The sequence below is a fragment of the Chrysoperla carnea genome, chromosome 5 (genome assembly GCF_905475395.1).
Source record: "Chrysoperla carnea chromosome 5, inChrCarn1.1, whole genome shotgun sequence".
NCBI lineage: Eukaryota > Metazoa > Arthropoda > Insecta > Neuroptera > Chrysopidae > Chrysoperla > Chrysoperla carnea.
This window is the reverse complement of record NC_058341.1, coordinates 60,471,389-60,479,664: the sequence shown is the minus strand read 5'-3', so window position 1 is coordinate 60,479,664 and position 8,276 is coordinate 60,471,389.

The window sequence follows — 8,276 nt, the reverse complement described above, 5'->3', positions numbered from 1 at the left end:
GTGAAACATAGAGAAAAGCAGTTTTCCGGCTCCGGGACGTTCTGCAAGCGGTTTTGTGCCAATTTATCTCTACATTGTTTTCTTATTGGTCTCGTTTTCTTGAATATCTCTGCTTCAATTGATTGGATTGAGGCGAATAAAACAAAATTGTATGTTATGAATTTCTGCATCTGCATTCTGCATGTTATCGAACTCTGAACATAGCAAAATAATCTCAAAATCTTAAGAAAACTGCATACGAACCTTATATTTTCAACTTTCAATGAAGGAAGTGAGTTAAAGAAGGAAGTGAGGTATTCTCGAAAAAGATGATCATAAATAACTTATGATCATAAAAAGTGTGACAAATTTTAACATTATCTCAATTTTGACAAAAACTATTTTTTATGAAAAAATTTCGACAGCTCATACAGTTCAAGCAAATAATCGAATTTTTACCTGTTTTTTAAATTGCAAGTTTTTTATGTACTTTCGGAATAGTGCCAACGGTTTTTTTGTTTTGTCATGTTTCGTCTCATAATCAGGTTTTGCAAAAAAAAAAAACCATTAGCACTTCTTCTCCAAATTGGTGTTAATGCCTTGTCCAAACCATGAAACGTTGAAACCATATGTTAAAAATTTTGCTGCATATGGGAAACTTTTTATACCATGCAAATATGTAATATGCAAGGTATACTAAGTTAAGTCCCAAGTTTGTAACGCTTAAAAATATTGATGCCACGCACAAAATTTTGCTATAGGTGTTCATAGAATCACCTAATTAGTCCATTTAGGTGATTCTAATTAGTTGTCCGTCCGTCCGGCTGTGGACACGATAACTCAAAAAACGAAAAAAGATATCGAGCTGAAATTTTTAGAGCGTACTCAGGACGTAAAAAGTGAGATCGAGTTCGTAAATGAGCACCATAGGTCAATTGGGTCTTGGGTCCGTAGGATCCATCTTGTAAACCGTTAGAAATAGAAAGTTTAAATATAAGAAATGTTCCTTATCAAAAAATAAACAACTTTTGCTTGGAACATTTTTTCGTAAACGTCAGTGTTTACCCGTGAGGGCACCAATTAGGCGAAAGTTTTATAGTATGTACCATACTTGAATATCAGTTATGTATGTGTCACATGTATGTATGTGTTATGTGATAAAGAAATCAACACTGGCTATGCATGGTATTACAACAATTAATTCAGTCCATTGTTTGTTTTCACTTGTTTATTATATGGTTTACAAAAAAAATTTATTCTTTAAAAAAAGTTCTGCTTTCAAAAATATTAACATTTAGCTATTCACTTTGGACTTCGAATATAAAGGGTGCCACGAATTGAGAAAGTTTGATAGGAATGTTGATGGTCGTTTAGAAATGTAGACCATTTTGAACGTACAATAAGGGAAACGGTTCAAGAACGGTTAAACAATTTTGTAAAATGACAATTACATGTATGGCACAAGAAGGTGGATACGTTGTGGCAAAATCGAACTGAAGATAACCGCTTTTACTTACATCAACAATAATAATTGTGGCGTAATGAATGAAAAATAATTGTTCTGTATTAATTGTTTTGTTATAAATGTTTCAAATTATCAAATAAACATTTTAAGTACGAAGACTGGTTAATTTGTTTAACAGATAACGTCTTTTATAAGTAGGATTTGCAAAATTTAATTTTAAAATTGAAATGGTCAAAACATTCCCTTCGTTAACAATTCATTTCTAAATAGTTATCTTCAATTCGTTTTTTCCTCAACGCATCCATGTTTCATACATATAATTGTTCTTTTAAAAATTGTTTAAATACACTCTTACATATCTCGGGAGTGTTATGATCATTAACATTCCTTTCGAACTGTCTGAATTTGTGGTCATCCTGTATATTCGATGTCGAAGTGAATAGCTGAATGTTAATATTTTTGAAATCAGAGCTTTTTATAAAGAATAAATTTTTTTCGAAAACCTTATAATAAAAACGTTTTTCATATGTAGCCAACTTAGCTAGAAACCATCGAAATGACTCATTATATCTTCAAACAAGTGAAAACAAACAATTGACTGAGTTAATGGTTGAAATGCCAATTTCATAGACAATGTTGATTACTCTATCACATTACACATACATACATGTCACACATACGTAACTGATATCCCCATATAATACAAACTATACAATTTACGCCTAATTCGCGCCCTCACGGGTAAACAGTGATGTTTACGAAAAAATGTTTCAAACAATAGCTGTTTATTTTTTGATAAGGATGATTTTTTACATTTAAACTTTTGTTCTATCTGTAACGGTTTACAAGATGGGTCTTACGGACCCATAAGTCAAGACGCAATTGACCTATGTTGCTCATTGACGAACTTGACCTCACGTTTTACGTCCTGAGTACGCTGTAAACATTTCAGCTTGATATCTTTTTTCGACAGACGGACAGACAACTGAAACTGGACTAATTAGATGATTTTATGAACACCCATACCAAAATTTTGTTCATAGCATTAATATTTTTAAGCGTTACACACTTGGGACTAAACTTAGTATACCTTGCATATTACATATATGCATGGTATAAAAACTGAACAGGTATCCAAATTACAATAGATCATCAATCTTTGATTTAAAATCGAAGAACCTTACAATATTACATTTATAATGGTAATGAATGCCATCTCGTCCCGCTGTTGGTTGGTGTTGGTTTTGTTGTTAAAATAATTCCGTTTTTGTCGTTGTTATAATTAAATCTTCTGTGTTATTTTATCATATTTCTACTCTTTAATTATGATATAATTGAAGTTTATAAAATTTGTTGTGTGAAAACATCTTCTCTTCTGTTTGTTGTGTGTTTTTGAAAATAATTTCCCTATGTGTATAATTTAATTTCATTTTGTTACTTTTTAATTGTATAATGTAGCAAAAAACTTTTCAAACATTATTTGCTTGCATTTTTTATAAACTTCGTCCTACTGATGATGAATATGCTTCACCAAATATCAATAAGTAAATTTTTCATTACCTGTTTAATTTTATTAACGCCGCATAAATTATATATTTTTCATAACGTATGCGTTTGCCATATATTTATACCATGTATATATGTAATATGCAAGGTATACTAAGTTTAGTCCCAACTTTGTAACGCTTAAAAATATTGATGCTACCCACAAAATTTTGGTAAAGGTGTTCATAGAATCACCTAATTAGTCCATTTCCGGTTGTCCGTCCGTCCGTCCGTCTGTGGGCACGATAACTCAAAAACGAAAAAAGATATCGAGCTAAAATTTTACAACGTACTCAGGACGTAAAAAGTGAGGTCGAGTTCGTAAATGAGCAACATAGGTCAATTGGGCTTGGACCTATGGGTCCGTAGGACCCATCTTGTAAACCGTTAGAGATATAACAAAAGTTTAAATGAATAAAATGTTCCTTATAGAAAAATAAACAACTTTTGTTTGAAGCATTTTTTCGTAAATATCACTGTTTACCCGCGAGGGCGCAAATTAGGCGGAAATTTTATAGTATGTTCTATACTTGAATATCAGTTATGTATGTGTCACATGTATGTATGTTTTATGTATAAAGAAATCAACACTGACTATGCATGGTTTTTAAACAATTAACCCAGTAAATTGTTTGTTTTCAATTGTTATTAATATTTTTGGTAGAAAGCAACATAAATAGCCCAGAGAAATAAGACAATAAAAAACTTAAAATATCCAAGAGAACTATTTTCACCGAGACTATCTTTATAAGGATGCAAGAAATGATCTATGAAAAGCTCATTGCAAAATCATGTACCAAAAAAAAAATTCCAGGTCAAAGGTCGCGAAAATAGGTTTTTTCTTTTTAAATATCTCATAAACTATTAAGTTTATCGAAGTTTTAATTATAATAAAATTTGTTTGTGAGTGAATTTTACATAAAACCAGTGAAAACAAACAATTGACTGAGTTAATTGTCGAAATACCATGCATAGCCAATGTTGATGACTCTATCACATTATACATACATACATGTCACACAAACATAACTGATATTCCCATAATGGACCTTTTTCACATTTTTTTTTCTTTTTTTTAAATGAAAGTAAATGTCTTGATTAATGGGCAAATTTTTTTCCCCGATTTGTTTTGGAGCAATATGACCGAGAAAACAGACAATGAAAATCATTAAAATTCAAATTGGGGAAAACGATCCGGAAATTCACGAAGTTATATGAATGGCGGCTGTGACGTCAATTAGTATGAATTACATATTTTCAAATATTGTTTTGGCATAGTTTGCATTTTTGTTTATTGAATAACTCGTTTATTTTCTATTTTACACGGAAAATGGTCAGAACCAAAGTTATTTGAAATTAAATTTCGTACAATTTGGTTCATAGTAGTTTTTCCTAGAATCGATATTTTTCGATTTAGACCTAAAAAACGGTGGTCGTGAATTCTTGTTTGTTGCATAACTCGTTTCTTATCAATTTTATACAAAAAATGGTAATGACTCAAGTTATTTGAAATTAAATTTCGTACAATTTTGGTTCTTATCAATTTTTTTCTAGGATCGATATTTTTCGATTTAGACCCGAAAATTTTAGTCACTTGGGACAAAATTTAGTATCCCTTGATATATATATAACATATAGACAGGGTATAACAAACTTGGGACTATTCTTAGTATACCTTGATATGTATCACATATTTTCAGAGGATACAAATTTTTGTCCGATTATATATTTTTTTTTCGTTAAAATATTAATTGTCTTTTTGGCAGTCTGTCACAGTGGACTGGAAATTTTGAATTATCCAATTTTCACTTCAAATTGACGACCTTCAAAACTCTCGAGTGAGATTTTAGCCAACTTTCTTTTTTTTATCGTTGAAATTAACAATATTCACAATTCACACATTAAAAAAATGTTCAGCGTACCCGACAATCATCCGCACAAATATTTCAGTCCATTTTCGTTACTTATTTTGTAGCTAGAGTTATTCGCGAATATTTTAAGACCGAATTTGAAAGGATTTCTCCACTTAAATCAAAAGTTACAATTATTTTATCTAAATTGACCCGTATGTGTCGGTAAACCCGCGTAATTTTCATCCATTCATATCATTTACGTTAAGCACAAAGTAGACTCCTTCAATTATTATTTCAAAGAAAAAAATATGCAGAATTTGAAAAAAAAATTATGTTTTGTTTGATGAATTTATAAAATAATTATTTATAATGGCACTTAGGAAAAACATTCAAATGAACAAACAACTTTTTATATAAATAATAAAATTATAAATTTTAATTTAATTAAAAATTTATTTCATAAAATGTTATATTTTATAATTTATTTAGTTAATTTTTTTTTTTTAATGTCATAAAAGCCGCATACATATTTCAATCAGTGTTTATTAAAACTAGAGGAAATATCTAATAAAAATTCATTAATTTTTTAGGATAAATAAATATATTGTTAGTTAGTGTTAATCTAATTGTATTATTTTTATACCCTGTGTACATGAAATACACGGTTGTTCATTTTAATCTATGCATCTGAATATCTCACCAGAGGCATCACTTATTAAAAAATAATTTCAACAAAACTTTTAGAGTTTGGTGAAGGACAACATGTCGTGACATCAGATTGGACCTAGTTCTTCGGGTTGCTTAAATAGCTAATTTACATTCTAAACGGTAAGAGATATTATAATAATTTAAATTGGAAAGTTAATCCTACTAATAACAAAAAACTAACAATTTTTGTCAAAACATTTTTTCGAAAAACGTTAGCTTTCGGAAGAAATGCGACTTAATAATGTGTCATTATTAAATTTAATCGAAAGAAAATACATTTAAAGTTTATCGACAATAGAATATTCTACTATGTTTAAAAAAGTACTTCTAAATGTTTATTTTCCAAATAAAAAGACTCAAAAAAATTTATTTCGACAAAATAAACACGCTTTCTTGCCATAAAATTAAATATTAAACCTTTTTTATTAGGTAAGGCGGCTGAAAGGTTGCCATAATTTCCTTGGTTTTTTAAACTCTTCTAATTTATAAAAAAATAATGCAAGCAGTGACATTCAACACTTTGTATACAAGGTATTTCAACAATTAACTCAGTCAATTGTTTGCTTACCTGTGTGCCTGAGTCTATATTTTCGAGGAAATATGTCCACATATTATTATACTTAGATGGGTAATCATTTACAAAGATACACTCAAGTAGGGCCGAACTTGCGCCCCTTTAGGCAAAACGTGGTGGAAGCTTTTGTAAGGTCAGCGTTTTTTCCATTTTTCCAGTCCAGGGTCCTCACAAAGTTTGATTGTAATGAAATTATTCGTGAAGTATCTTAAGAATCGTAAGTAACCGAACTAACCCAGCTAATACAATTTGTTTGATATTTGAATAATGAACATAAGTAACCGAATTAACTCAGGTCGTGCAAATTTTTGATTTTTGAATATGTAAATCTAAGTAAACAAAGCGACCGAGCTTGTGAAATTTTCTTTATCATTCAATTTGCAACTGACTGAAACGACTAAGCTTGTACAATTTCTTGAATGTGCAATCGTAATTATAGCGTGACGCTGCAAATATAATTTTACTATACGGATTTAATTACAGTGGAACTTTATCCTGTCTTTCAATTTTGTAAATTTCTCAATAATATCTGTTATATTTAAATTATCTAAAATATCACATGATGAGATTAAGATGGATCTATGATTTAAATCTTCTTCAGTCATGGATGTATCTATACGTAGACCATCTTTAATTCGGTTCATCTTTGAAAATGCTCGTTCGCTACTAGAATTAGTTGTTAAAATGTGTGATAAATTCTTAATAATATTTCTACATTCTTATAAATTTTTTCAATTTTTGTGCAAATGGTGGAGGCCTTCTCTGGGTGGAGGCCTATAGGCAGCTGCCTACTCTGCCTATAGGTAAGATCCACACTGTTCAAGTATGTCATTTACAAAGATACATCTACTATTGGAAGTTTACAATGAAATATGCGCTATATTGTCAACTTTAATAGTTAGAACTTTTTACAACCGTTAACAATAAAATAAAGTTCGAAAACTAAAACTCCGACAATTATAGAAATGCGCTCTTAAAAGTATGAAAACAAAAACATCTTTTCATCTGAAATTGTTATGATAAGTAAAATCGTCATTACAGTTGAGGGACCTCTAAGATGAAACTGTTTTCCACAGGACCGAAAAGAGGTCCCCCGACTGTAATGACGATTTTACTTATCATAACAATTTCAGATAAAAATATTTTCTTGTTTTCATACTTTTAAGAGCGCGTTTCTGTAATTTTCGGGGTTTTAGTTTTCGAACGTTATTTTAATCAAACCATTTTTGAGCTATAATTTCGTGAGAAAGTATAACAACATATATATATTTGAAAAGTGCTATCATAGCTTTATGTCCACTAGACGGCGCCATATTTAATTTAATAGTAAGCCACATAGCCTTTTACCATCGGACAATCACAATGCCTCTAACAATACTTTCTTTTCCAAATTGTGATAAGCAGTTTAGCAGCTAGGTGGGAATAGCCCAGTGAACACATTTACGTCAAATTGATGTAAGAATGACGTCACGTTATGTCAGGATTTACGTAAGAAATCGGTCACATAAGAGTCATATATGAGTCATTATTTCACACTTCCTGACGTAAGATTTTTACGTAATAAATGTGACATAAGTTTGACATAATATTGACATAACTGTGACCTAACTGACGTCAGGCTGACATAACAATGATGTCAAAGTGATATCAAATTTTTTTCCCCAAATCACCTACGTACATATGACTTAAAATTGACTTCATTATGACATTCCGGACATGAGGCTGATGTAATGGTGACGTCATACTGACGTTACTGACATGAATTGATCTATTCATTCCTGTTAGGCAATAAGAAAAATTTATATATTGAATCAGAATGATGTATTTACTCATTGAGGGTTTGATCTTATCTGTCTAGACGAAAATACATACATTTTAAACTATTTTACGGTTATAATTTCGTGATTAAGTATAACGACATATATATTTTTGAAAATATATATGTTATGCTAATTACGCCCTTTAATTTGATTCCAAACACGCTATCATTAAATCAAAATTTTTTTTCGATCATTTTATGTCCTCGAAAGTTCGCCGTATTCAATTAAAGGTAACTCCACATAGCCTATAACCAGCGGACGATCAAGACACTTCTAACTATACCTCATTTTTCAAATTATGCTATGTAGTTTAGAAGCTAGGTCCGAACATA